The sequence below is a fragment of the Cyclopterus lumpus genome, chromosome 19 (genome assembly GCF_009769545.1).
Source record: "Cyclopterus lumpus isolate fCycLum1 chromosome 19, fCycLum1.pri, whole genome shotgun sequence".
Classification (NCBI taxonomy): domain Eukaryota; kingdom Metazoa; phylum Chordata; class Actinopteri; order Perciformes; family Cyclopteridae; genus Cyclopterus; species Cyclopterus lumpus.
This window is the reverse complement of record NC_046984.1, coordinates 4840861-4855924: the sequence shown is the minus strand read 5'-3', so window position 1 is coordinate 4855924 and position 15064 is coordinate 4840861.

Here is a 15064-nt window from a genome sequence, read left to right as displayed (position 1 = left end):
CATTTTTCAAGCCATTGATGATAAAATGCCTACAAACCTGTACATTATTTGGGAAAAACATAACCATGAGAAACATTCATCCTGTAGAGCCTCCATCCCACTAATTGTCTACTAATGTCTTACCTCTGAAAACCAGAACACAACAAATGCAGAGGAGGACGTATTTGTACTCCATCTAATAAAAGTAAAGTGTAGTCGGAACTTTCTATGTTTAAGTTACATTATATATGGGTTGACCTGTCTTTGTTATACTGTGCTGGAGTTTGGCGATCAAATCTGCTCCATTCGAATCCATCCCAAAATAATATGGGCTGCTCTAACCGCGAATCAAGCATCCACCTCAATGCCAAAGTAAATGTGGTCTTCAATTCTCCAAATGACACTTATTGATTACCCCACAGTGCAAAGGCTCAGGGGGCAGTCACATTTGTGAGGGGAGTTTTCTTCGCTGGGAGCCGGAGGGGGAAACTTTTATCTGGCTTGTTTTCGTGATCACAGGTTCCTCAAAGCTGGACTCACAAATAGGTCGGTTTGTACCTGTGTTGACGGTTCTGTGGTCGTAAAAGTAAAAGATCTGCAGTCTTTGTAATTTCAGATTTATTTTGACCGGAAAAGTGTTCGTTTTAATTGTCTGTAGCTTGTAATCGAACGAATTGCATACTGTGTGTGTGTCCCCCCCGTCCAGGCTGCATGGGGAACAGGGGCCTGGCTTTCATGCATATGTAACTGATGGCTGTAATTTGTCACATGCCCCCCTCTTTGAATGTTATCAGATCTTTAAATGTCTCTCTTCTCATCAGGATGTGATGGGATATTGGTCCTTCTCTGCCTCCTTGTTAGCCAGTGAACTATAGTGGTCGTATCAATTATAATAGGAGCAAAATACACAAACCACTTATGCAAAACCAAACCAAGGAATTTGTTAACAACATTTACCTGACGTTTAAAACTTCAACCGTTCCACAGCGTGCGGGTAAAGCTGCAGTTTGCCCGATGTGAAGCGTTGTAATGTGATACCAACTGATAACAAACCTTTTACAGGCTGTTACCGTTTGAAATGGGTGTCACCAGACAGGTTTCCATCCCAATTTAGCACAAATTCTGAACACATTTGCAGATAATCATGAAAATAAATAGCAGAAAAGCCCTTTCTAATATTGTTGGTGGCCTGAGCTGTCCAGTCAGCTGTCATTAAACTCTTGAAGAAAAGGGCTCAACAAGATGACATAATTAAAAGAGCGGCAGTCAAACCTCAAACAACAATGATGTTGTAAACGGAGCAAATATATATATTGCATTTATGGCAATGCCATGTATTAATATGGAGGTTACAACCCCTCATTGCTCCACAAAGGTCTTATTTTATTTATTTTTTGTCTGCTACCATTCTTCATCATTTCGGTGGAGCGAAGGTCTGAGTCATCCGTTCACTGTTTTCATTGCACTTTGTCACATTTTGCTTTTAACGCCTGCCTCTTCGACCAGACTTCCACTGCTGCTGCCTGTCCAGGGACGGGGGCCGAGTCCAAGTCTTTATGGGGGGCAACCTCCCATGGTGAGATTGTTTTCTGACCCGTCAGGCATATGCCCTATTTTTCAAGCCATTGATGAAAAGAAAACTACATTATTTGGGACAAAAAAAAAAAGAATTTACCCTGTAGACTAGAGCCTCCATCCCACTAATTGTTTTCCAAATGTCTGACCTGTGAAAACCAGAAGAGAACAAATGTAGAGGACGTATTTGTTCTCCTGCCATCTAATTAAAGTAAAGTTAGTTGACCCGAGAACTCACATCCGCTGCCCAGGTTTTGTATTTTGAGGAACTGTCCAAGGGGTCAACCAGATGCCTGAAAGGTGCGTTAATGATTCACTTGGTTAAGCTCCGTGGAAGTTATAACTTTGCTTTCACCCACTTGCTCTGTCCCATCGCCTCAGTGTTACACAATAAACTGTTTTGGATGGTCTGCTGGTCTCAGTTTTCTCCGCGTTCCCGTCTTCTCCTCTTAGGAAATCACAAAGCGATGCCCCTATACGAGATCGGTCCGCTTTTCCCCGCGCTCAATGAGGCCCCGAGTTCCTGCTCAGGAGGAGGAGCTTGACTTCTGTTGCCCTTTTCTCAACGCAGCCCACAAACCACATGCAGTGAACACACACACACGTAGACACCGCAGCCATGTTTGAACCCCTGAGGCACCCTGCATCGTGCACTTCTGCTGCACCCACGTCAGAGAGCCACATCATGGACACCTCTGAGCATCCAGAAAGGTGCGTCTCGATGCAGTGAAACTGAGGCAGATATCTCAAAATGTGCCGATATATCACAGAACATAACGAGATCAGAAAAGCTGATTAAAGTCACTCGTCCTCTTGGTCAGAAGAGACCTTCATCAAATACAGACAGGCCTTACGTGGTTCTTTGAACAGGATCCAGTGTTTGAAAATCACAATATGAAACCCTGATAATGATATCAGTGATCTGTTTTGAACCACTCTGACTCCACGTTTAGTAGAACAACCCCCATGTCAAGCCTTTATGAATTCACATGAATGAACTGGACCCGTCTATCAAAATGACTGGAGAAGTGTCCCTTGAGTACAAAAAGTATACTGTTAATTCTCAATATGTGTAAACATTCATATGCACAAACATTTAAAAGAATATCTAAAACCATGTGTTGAGATGTAGCACGATTGGCAGATTATCCCTCTTGAAGCACTAATACCTGTGTTTGTCTTTTTTAGAGGGGGGCTTTAGTGGGAGACAGCAGGTCAACAGTCGATGGCACATAGAAGTGGTGTGCGTCATCTGAAAGCGTGGAACACAAAGATGAATGTGAGCACCGTGTGTTAAGGTCTTCCTGTCATTAATCAGAAATAAAATTCCGTAATTTAAAATAATGGTGAAAGGGCAAAAGGGCTTCAAACGTTATGATGGAAGTGCGTAACGGCTATAATGCCTCGTAAGATTTGCAGCAATTGATCGAAAATCACTCCAAAATGCCACAAGACCTCGAGGAACACTATATGAAAAGTCTATACGCTATAACTTTAGATCATTTAACTTTTTACATTTGTAGACTGCCAGAATTGCATTTTTCATACGCTTCTGTTCTTGAAACTGCTCAGAAACCCCCCCCCCCCCCCATTGTCAATACACCAAGGGACACGTCCCCTGAATGCACTCGGCCTCTGTGTTGTGGTTGTAAAGTTCCGAAGGTCTGTGATTATCCTCGAGGTCAAAAGGTCATTTCATACAGTGGCATTTCACCCAGCTATGGGGACCTACATCATCACAAATGAACACAACTGAGCTCTCTCTTATACCAGCGTTCCAGTCACAGCCAATTAATGCAATTAGAAGACTGCCTAGGGACCCGAGTATTCAGGTAATATTCAAAAGCACCATCTTTAACATTATATATAGAAAACGGCACAGGTTTATAACTGTCTTTCAATAGGAGACTCTTGGTGACTGACTTATATTAACATATCTTGTGGTTAAAGGTCAAAGAACCCCTGAACAAAAAACTTTTTACCTCGCCAAAATGTAGCTTTGTAGCGGCACTGAGCCCCCCCCCCCCCCCCCCCACACACACACACACACACACACACACACACACCTCCCTCTCAAAAAAAGGAGATGGGGGTGCAAGCTGTCGCTACCAACGGGTGCCTCGTCTAGTTTCATATGAGCCCTGCAGCCTCTTAAAGACAGTAATGTCTCCGCTAAAATGATGATTTCTATCCAATTGCATTATAATAACAGGCTGTACAACGTAAAAACAAAGACAGGCCGGAGAGTTATTATGCCCTGCAGCGCCAAACAAACCTCACAGTTTGTGCTCATCACGGCTTTAATTCTAGGTTATTTGCAGCTGCTTCTAGACCAGAAACACAGTGTCCAGTTCTTCTCCCTCCCTCTCTGTCCCCACCCCCCTCTCTCTCTCGCTATCAGCCATGATCCTGTATATTGTACCCAGTCCTGCATCACCCTGCGTCTGTGTGAGAGAGAGCGTATGTACGGAGTCAGGGACGCACGGCGGCGCACTGTAACACTGTCCTCCTGCTAATCAGTAACACCATGTGCTCTGCTCCTCGTCGCATTCATTGCAGAAATACATAACAATTGCATTCATTATCACGCGCCACTGTCTCTGTTGGGAGAAGGGAAACATTTGTTTTTTTTCTGAAATTTGTTCTTTATGAAATACAAAAAACACAAATGTGTTAAATAACATCAGAAGGCGTACACACAGCAGGCCACTGTGAACCAGTCAGAGCATGCTTTTACTTTTTATTGACATCCTCCTGATACCAAAAGCGTCAACATTTGTGCAGGCCCTAAAGGAAGGCCAGTGTGGCCGTGTGAGTAAGTGCATGGTGTGCCAACTGGTGCAGCAGCAGAAGAATGAGAGGATTAGTCCGGGTCGCAGGAATTCCTTCTTCGGAATGTCTTCTTCGAAATATTGCGACAGGAAAAAGTTTCCGTTGTTATGTCCAAAGCACAGAGGATGGAAAGTCTGCGCTAACATATACAGGAAATGCAAAAGTAAAGGTTGTGTTCTGATGTTATTGTTGAACACAGAAGTCACCATAAAAACATGTGACATGAGCACAGTTTTCATCACATGCATTTTAGTCAGATTTTACTCTCATATTTGGCACCACTATAGTTTGATTTAAAAACTATCATGTTATTATATATGTTTACATAAAAGGCAGACAGCTGTGCCAACTCCAGCAGCCTCTACTGCCCCAAGTGTACCAACTCCATACTACATAGTATTTCATGGCAGCTTCTGAGGGTGCAGTGTTCCCACTTGAGATGCGATGAAATTAAGATAACAAAAAAAATGTTGCTTCTGCAGTTTAAATTTGTGGGTGTGCTCCTGTTGTCCCACAATGCAATGCACAAAGAAAAGCAGGAGCCAGTCATAGTTGAAAAACATTCAAACGAATAACAGATGATAGTGATATTGAAGATTTTCTTATTAAACCAAACGGTTGTGGACTTAGAAAGAAGTGAGTTTAGCAGACCCCTGAAGCCCACTTCTCATCCCTCAATGTAGCTCAAGGCTACATTACTACTAGCACAACACACACAAAGTTGCATTGTGGGCAATGTATGCACCCAGGCTTCGACAGGATAGTAGTATACAACGTGCACACTATGTACTTACTTGCGTAGTGTGTACATTTCGAAGTGGTGTCGTCGCAAATCAAACACGCCTGTCAATTTCCGCTGATTACTTGCTAGCTTTATAGCTCGCAGCGTTTGTGGTGTCTGTGTATAAACTCCCAAATTAAGCTAATTAACAATAATGATGGCTTCCATCCAACAGCAGTATCGTGGTGCTTTAAGGTACGAGTTTGGGAGGATTACGATGGTTTCGCAAAGGCTAACAACATGGCGACGGCTGAGCCAGCGACTCGCAGCTAACGGTGCAAACAGCGCTAACAGTGCAAACAACCTCCCTTCCCGTTACATAGGGACACACTCACAACTTTTTGAGAGTGTGTCATACTCGTCAACGCATGTATGCAGTCGAACATATAGTACAGAAGTATGCAAATTAAGACACAGCAGATGACTCTGGTTCTACGCCACCGATTTTAAACCTTATAAAAATTTGTAAAAACAGGGTCTGTGAATGTGCCATGATTTTATCAAAACATTGAAATTTGCCAATTTAGCAAAGTGATCCAAGAAGCATTGCACTTTTTTCTTTACACCTCGGCGTGACCACTGCTGTCACGAAGCCGTCATAAATTGTTGCAGGCGGCAACTGACCGTCGGCCTGAGGTGCGTCATTGAAGACACGCAGGGTGAGAGAATTGAGATGCATCTGCTAAATTGGGTGGACTAACGACACACTGAAGGTGTGCAGGTTCCCGCTTATGCAACTCGATGTCGTAACTGACCGTAAGTGCGCTACAGAGAGGTTGGGGACATCAGGAAGTTGGCCAGGGCTGCCTAATGCACGCAGTGGTGTTATCACACTTATTCTGGGAGAGAGAGAGAGAGAGAGAGAGGAGCATAGACGAGATGCCACGCATTCAGCCTGCCAGTCTCAGGAGAGTAATATCTGAGAGCTCTCAGCTCTCGGCTCTGTGCATCCCAGGAGTGGTTTTGGGATTACTTTACCCTTGGTGTTCACGCTTGCCGGCGACCAATCTGGTGGACTTCCTGCATTTCTAGGCCAACACATCCTGCGGTTTCCTCCGAACATGTCTTTCATCATTTGACCTGTATTTTCATGTCGCCTGGTTATGAAGTGGTTTCACCTAATGGACTAATCATAGCCCCCAACATCCCCCACCCACTCACCCCGCATTGTCCGTCACGCTGACAGCTGCCTCTCTTGTCGCTCTCGAGCGGAGACCCCTCGCCGAGTCATGCACTGCCATGCCCGTTTAACCGCTCAATTTACCAGAATAAAGAACTAATCATTGGATTCAAACCTGCAAAAACTGTTTCTTTGTCCACTTTATGGAAAAACAACACAAACACGTCGGCCTACTTACGTGTTACAGTTGCCATTTGACACATCCAGCAGACATGGCACAGCATGCTGTTTCAGGCTACCAGGCGAACGTACATATACAATATTCACTGCAAGTTGTTGTGCTCTATTTTTTTAATTTAGTGGACAAATTGCATAACACAGGAGAAGAATGACTTTTTCTTTTCTTTTTCTCTTATAACAAAAAAAACCTTTCATTGAATTATTTCTGCAGCTTGACAATATCTATAATTCATATGTTTTTGCTTTGCTATAATAATAAAAAAACACAAATCAGCCACCCAACAGGATTACATTCTCATTTCTGCTGTGATTTAGTTACAACGACATCACTGCTCAGCATTCTCAGAGGGGAACCATGCTCCCTTGTATTCCTTGGCAACCTCCTCAAATTAAATCCTCTAATAACGGATTTGTCAACTGGAAAAATATACAACCCCAATATGTCACCGAGACGTTATTAAATAAAAACTAATCCAGAATGTTTGGAAACCTTTGAGCCCTAAGTGTTTTTAGTAATCTTACGTAACACGCTTTGAATGTTCTCCCCTACAGACTGGGTTCACATGGACATTTGTGTAAAAATAAGAGTGGATCATCTTGTTTCTCTTGATATTTGCAGATGGAGAAAGGAGAGACCTTTTTTCCTTTTTCAGATAACACTTATTGAATAACTCAGAGCTGGTTGTATTTATGTTTGGGCAGAGCACCGCGGCAGACCTTGAGACATGGCTCAGACATGCTGAGATCAAACTGATAGGACAGGCCTGGATAGTGACATCACAACGTACCGCACATGCAGTTGACAGTTTATTAGGGCCATCCACTGCAGCTCAGTTTAAAGGGAACATATCATGCAGATTTGTCAGATTCATACTTATACATGACATGCTTTTGCATACATGGATTACATGCTTTAATATATGAAAAAATACTTCATTTTCTGTTCGAAACACTCAATTTTAGCGCCTGTCTCTTTAAGCCCCGCCTCCCAACAGAGCCCAATCTGCTCTGATTGGTCAGAGTTTTCAATTTAAAACGTTCAAGCATCAAGCGGTGAGCCCGTTATGCAGCGAGGATAAAAGTAAGGATGTGGACGTCGGGGTCACCTCTCTCCCGAAGTTTAACCGAGTGTTTGAGTTACCTAACCTTAACCATGCCTTAACAACAGGGAATTTAACCACAGACTTTCCTTCACCTTAACCATAATGTACAGTGGCAGGTACTGATGCTTTAGAAAGCAAGAATATACAAAATTTGGTTGTCAGACGCACAGGTTTCTTTGTCAGGCCTGTTGTGATATTGTTCAGTACATCCTTTATTTAATCTTGAGTAATTAAGTTTATGTTATTTTGTCAAACCAAATTCGGGGAAATTGTGATGGGCATTTGTGGCAGTGGGGTGTGGTTAGACTCAGCTGTAGAGTGGGTGGAGCGGGGGGGTGGTTCAGGGAACAGTGCCGGAATGATGTCTAATCAGTCTCAGCTGGGGCTGAGGGTTAATCAGCCTCAGCTGGTGTTAATCTGGCTGTCTCTCCCCAAATAAGAGCAGGAGGGACTGAGAGGAGAGGGGGAGAAGCAGAAGCCGTCACGGAGCCTGTATTTGTTTGTTGCGAATAAAAGAGCATTTGGAACGACCTCAAGCTGTGTTGCTGCCTCTGTTCAAGTCCGCGACTCATCGGGTAACAGGGAAACCTGTTACAGCATCATTCACAAATGTTCTGACATTCTACAAACTAAAGTGAATAATCAAGAATGTAATTGGTGGAATGATTACTAATGTACAAAATTGTTAGTTGCAGCTGCCCAAGCCATAGGTTTAAATACTGACTTGTTTCACATATGCCACTTGGCTAGTTGGAGGGATTAATATTGTCTTTTTTGTTAGCGCGGGTTCTTTTGTTTGTTCTTCTGGCCTCGGAGACCCTGGCGCCTAGTTTGCCTCTGTTTCTGTATAATAAGTTGCCTTCTCTGTTAATCATCTCCACAGAAATAAATGTCACTCATTGTCCCATGTCTTTTGCAACGGTTTGTTTTTTTATGTTAAACAAAGTTAACCATTATTAAACAAATGTACGATACAACGAGGCTAGGTAAGAAATGCAACGTATGCAACGTTCTGTCAACAGACTAAACTATGTAATTGGCAGGTTTATCAGCGACTCATACGATTTTGATTATAAATGTCCACATCTGATAACGCTTTTCTTCTTTTTAATGATTCAGCGTTTAATGAGCCAACAGTTTGGTGACTTGCTGCATCAATCTTCTCATACTTAATATGTCAGAGATGCTCTTCAGACACAGATTAAACCTTGCACCTCCAAAGCAGTGAGTCTTGCCAGAGGTTCGTAATAACTCACTTTGTTATGTGACTCCGGCAGGAGTCAAAGCCAGCCCGTCTCATGATCTCACAATTAGGTCCCAACCAAGGTTCAACCTACACCATGATGATGATGCACGTGAGTTTTTATTGCCAGTCGATTCATGCGTGTCACGCGGCTACTGATTGGTCGGTTGCATCCCAGCAGCAGCCCCCCACATCCTCCTTCGGACGCAGCAGCCCGCGACCAAGTTGACTCTAGTTAGGATTTAACTGAGCCACAGGAAGTCATTAGTTGAAAAGTAACACTGACGTGTTTTTGCACATAAATGACACAATTTATGGAAATGTGGAGTTCATCAGGCCGTTCTACCTCCTTCAGAAGAAGCTTGCTATTTCTTTCTTATTTATCCAGTCCAAAATACCTCCACGGGAGGAAGATAAACTCTATGCATTATGTGACACGTGTTGAAAGGAAAGTCTTCGTATCAGTGCTGCAACGCATTGGTATCATTCACCTCATTAACCTTTTTTTGTTTTCTGAACATAATTGATTCTGAAAATGATAACGAAACAATTCAATTGTGAATTCAAGATAATGGGGTCAAATAAAAATAAATACTGTAACCACAGATGTGTTTAATGTTTTTTTTTAAGCTGAGACTGCAGGAAGTATCAGGCTGTAAGGAAAAGCAGAGGTACGTTTTGAGCTTGAACTTGTTTCTGTCTCCCTCACTCACGCAGAGAGGAGCCTGAACACAAGCAGTGGAACACAAAAAAACAAAATACATCTACATACAAACATGTGAAAATCTCTTAGCAATCGAATCGTAGCGCATCAACGGCCATGAGACGTAGCCGAGCGCCCACATCGCTGCAGTGTGTTTTGTCCGTCTCAGACTTACATTTTGCCGGTGCTGAGCAGGTTGGCGGCTTTCATTTGAGCAGATTGTTAGTCGGCATGAGTTGTTTGCTTTCCTGCTCTTTTAACATCCTCACATGGTGTCAAGAAGTGCACATTTAAGTCCAACTGGCTACTTTGTGATGTACATTTCTTATCCGGATTTTCAAAATGTCTATTTGCTACATGTGTACATTTTACCACCACTGGCCTCCGCTTCAAAACAATGCCTGCATGAGATTTTAAGTTGCATAACTGCGCCGCAGCAGCAGTTAATGAGTTGTGACCTCCTTTTGCATCCCAGGTGTAAAGTAGACCACGATTAGGTGTTCTGAATATGGCTTTATGTCCAGAGGGGCCGGGTGAACAAATATTGTAAGTGACAGGTAGACCAAAATCAATTTTAGTAGGTCATCCAGTCTGGTATGACGTGCATACACTAAATCTGTGTACAGATAACATTTTCTAAATAACATAATGTGCTGTGTTTCAAAAATATATATATATATTTTTTAATGTATTTCACACACTGCTAATCCCAGTAATGAACCTAGCATCAAGCCTATTCTCCTAATAATATATATTAATTTGTACTTTATTTTTGTAGTCTACAGGCTATACATGTATTGCAAACCAATATTCCATCCATCCATTTTCAATACCGCTTATCCTCATTAGGGTCGCTAGGGCGCTGGAGCCTATCCCAGCTGACATAGGGCGAAGGCAGGGGACACCCTGGACAGGCCGCCAGTCCATCGAGGGCACATGAAGGGACATACAACCATTCACTCTCACATTCACACCTATGGGACATTTAGAGATCAATTACCCTGCAGCATGTCTTTGAACTGTGGGAGGAAGCCGGAGAGCCCGGAGAGAACCCACGCTGCCACGGGGAGAACATGCAAACTCCACACAGAAGGACCGCTCCGACCGGGAATTGAACCCGCGGCCCTCTTGCTGTGAGGCGACAGTGCTAGCCACTACAGCACCGTGCAGCCCCAATAGTGAATATAATTATTATAATATATATATAATAATATACTGAATTGTATGAATAAGATGTCCTTATTATGTCAGTGTTGGAATAAATGTTAAATATTTAACTACAAAGTAGAAATGCGTGTTTGATACTTTTTGCATTGAATCATACAGGAATGTTTGCTGAAATTGATGGCCCATCCAAAAAAATATTCCACCAGCCGCCACTGCATTCAAGCTGTTTTTAATGTTGTTATCATCACCATCATCACCATCACCATCTTCATTCTGTCTCTGAGATGGCAGACAGTAATATTAACCTGAGGATCAACACATTAACAGAGCGGCCGAGTGACACGGCAACATGCGTGACAGTCGGCTCAAGGCAATTAAGTCTTTCAAACCCCCCGAGTCGTCCCCCACCCGCGGTGCAGCTAATCCATCAGCACACCTAGCGGGCTCGCAGGGCCGCAAGACGCCTGCTGCATTGTCTCTGTCTATCAGATGTTGTGCGTCAGTGGATCAGCCTCCAGACAACACACACTCACAAACTCACATCAGAAGGACCTCGGATGAAAGCGCCTTATGTCATCTGTAATTTAATCTTCGCTACTGCGTCTTGCCGATCAAGCAGATTATCCTCCTCGCACGCAAGGACACACATCTGTTTCTCATAATATTAAATAAAAAAAGGTCCACCGTCGCACAAAGCCCCATTTGTCTCGTTGAGCGATGATAAGAGAAAATCTCCCTCACAGCCGAGAGAGTTTGCACACCTGCAGGCCGAGCCGTTAGCATGGCGCCCTGCTCACAATAAAGCCAGCCGTGCTCTCCGGTTTAAGGAACCCTTTACTTCCCTTAAGGAACCCTTTACTTCACTTGTGTCCATGATTTGAGTGAGGTAGCGGTAGCGGCTAAAGCTACATGTTAGCTACTCCGCTACCCTGAGCGGCGAGGGAGGGGCACCGTCTCGGGGTTTAGCAGCAGGCTAACAGCTGTGTTTTGGTATCGCGATTATGAAGAAAGAAATACATGTGTTGGATTGGATGTGAGTTTTCATTCTTGACCATGATGGTATTAGTAGTTTGATAAAAAAAAAATTGTTTTCTTTGACCCTGGGACAATATTTTATTTTCCTTTTGGGGACATTTATTTAATAAAGTTAAACTTTGCATATTTCCCACCAGCTTTGTGTTGTAGCAATGTTCCAAAATACAACACGATGGCTGCAGGAGAAACCGTAGTTTATATGAACATACAACCAAGAAAGCACACAAAGGCATTAGTGTATTCAGTTTGCAGGATTCACATTACAACAAAGTTTAAGATAAGGTTGTAAATATAATAATTAAAGCAGTATTTTCAGTTAAATACATGTACATCTTTTTTTAACTATGTTAGCCGCCATAAACAGACAAGAGCACCGTATATAAAATAATAAACTATATATAAACTGCAATTATCCAAGTATTGTACTTCAGTATGATTTGAGGTACTTTTGTTCCAATTCTAGGCTACTAGAGTACTTCTACCACATAAAAGTATTGTATTACTCCCCTATCGGGTTTAATTAAGATTTTACAAAACAAATGATGATTTCTTAAAATATGATTCCTTGTTATAGATCAAAATACTAAATGTATAAAGTAGTGCATTTGTTATGAAGAACCGAGAATATATTAAATACAATGACAATATGAAAGGTAGCATTCAGGATACTGACTTTGACTTTTCAAAGTCAAGATGATTCGAAGAATTTAAATATTAATATAGTAATATAAATAAATAGAATAATACTGAATTTAAATAAATGCATAATTAGCATTCTTTTTTTTAATGAAAAGTGCTATACAAATAAAATGCATTATTAGTATTATTATTATTATTATTATCTTTTTTATATTGTTATATAAGATAGATAGAATATCAATACAAAAACTATTTTTCACTGAAATGAGTGCCTCGTGCCTACGTGCCTCTGTTTGCCGAGGTCTGTGTGTTATTCACGTTCCAGTATAGTTGTTGATTACTAAATGACCGTTTGTGATTAATCAGTAACTCTGGGTTTGGTATTCCTCCCTCAGTAAATACCTGCAGGTGTTACAGACAGAGACAGGACATCCTTCAACCCACGTGCTAATGTTTACATCTGTAAAGAAAGGCAGAACCCTTCTATGATTCTGTTTTTTTTATGTTTCTTTATTATGAAACAACTTGACAAGCTGTTATTTATGATTTAATGTCAACATTCAGTAACGTGGAAACAGTGTTTTTAAGCGGCTGTAACACTTTACCGTAGGTCAAATTGTAGGTCAAAATATTGTGTTACTCTTCCTCGCCCCTCCCTCCATCCGTCAAACCTTTGTCTTCCTCCGACCTCTCGGCTTCTCTCGTCGCCTCTCCTGCATCCGCTCTTTGGCTGCTGACGGAGCTGCTGATGGAGAGCTTTGTGACGTTGGTGTTTTTAAACAATAGGCCGCTTTTAGGGACATCTCTGCGTGTCATTTAACACCCTGTTGTCATTGCCACCTCGTCACATGCAGACGCGTGGTCGCAGTTGTAAACACGTGGTTGACGTTGTGAATGCCTGGTTAGTTTTAGGAGAAGATTGTGGTTTGGGGTTAAAATAAGGACATTTGAACGTAAATTAATACACAAGTTAAGAGTAGATAACGTAAATAAATCAACACTGACTTTTGTTTTCACACGGGACACGGAAGAGCAGTCTCCTGGGTGAAGGTCCTGTGTTTGTTTGACCCTCAATTACCCCCCCCCCCCCTCGCCACGGGTACTCTCTGGTTCTTTATTCCACGTCAACGGACTTCCATGCGTCCTGGAGTTGCCACAGCGTGAAATTAAGAAAAAAAAGCGAAGAATGCGTGTCATACGTGAAATGACTTCATGAATTGGCGTGTTGTTCATTCAATTTAACATCATGCTCCATTTGCAATCTGCGATTTATTTTTCTAATAATCCATCAGTGCCTTATTGCTTCGGTGTGTCGTCGGATGAAAAGAAACCTCTTGTTCACATAATTGAGAATATTTGAAAACCCGCTAACGTGGAAGCCACAGCGACCAAGAATTCAAACACAATGGTCACTTCTCCTAGAAACACTACCCCAGCCAGGCCTCTTATTTGACCTTTGCATCCAGAGCATAAGCCTGTCATCTGTCTGCCTCTCGCATGATCCTTCAGCTGATGCGAGGCACCAGACACCAAATGATCAATGATAAAAGGCGGTCGAGTTGTGAGTTGTAAGCCGGTTTGAGAACAGCACGTATTTGTCATTGGCATTTGGAAGATTTTACCACACAAGAAGAAAAACAGCCAATCAGAGCCGACGAGTCTCTGAGCAGCTGTCAATCACGGCTCGGGAAACCCACAAACTCAATGAGAATCAAGATCCCCCCGAATGTATTCAGAAAACATATTGTTTGGGGTTCTGTTAAGCTGTAGGAGGAGAGAGCACGGGCCTCATCGCTCAGCGTGGAGCAGCTAAAGTCTGCGTCACTCGAGGTGAGGAGCTCAGACGCAGAAACCTGGGCACACGGGATTCTGTGAAGGAGAATTGCTGGAAAGTTGGCGAGCGTCCGGTGATTCAACTCATTTGCAGTCTCATCTCGCCGGCTTGCCGGGCCCATTGAGAGCACTCTGGTTGACCGAATGTTCAGACGTGGTTTCATTTCGAGCATGCAGAGCTCCTCCATGTCTCAAAGTGGGAAGTGCAAATGTTTTATTTGATGATTAGGTGTATACAACAAAATATACGTGATGCACTTAAGAGGGTTGGACTTTCAGTTTGCAAACGGCATCTTTATTTAGTTCAGTACTTAGCGGGGACGAACAGAACGTACAGACGGGTTTCAGTTCAGTGAGACGGAGTGCAGTTGGAGCACCGGTTCAGCGGTTTAATGAACATATTTGAGGGATTCAGTACACTGAAAAACTGCTTTTGCTTAAGGATCAATGCTAATGCAGGTGTGCTGAGAAAGTTTAAAAATAATAATAATAATAATAATAATACATTTTATTTGTATAGCGCTTTAAAAAGTACTCAAAAGCACTTTACATGGTAGGTGTAATAGTAAAGTAACATACTGAAGGTTGTTTTTGGAGGTTTTGGTGAGCAAGGCTTGCACTTCCCCACAGCTTTCACTCTTTATGCTAAGCTCAGCTAATTGCCTGCTGGATAGAGCTTCATAGATGGAGCACAGTTGAGTGCCTATTTTATATATATTGTGGCATCACAAGGGGACAGGTAGTGGAGGGGCGCTACAAAATGGCCACCAGTGCAAGAACTACATCTCCCAGCCTGCCTCACCGCTCACCGAGC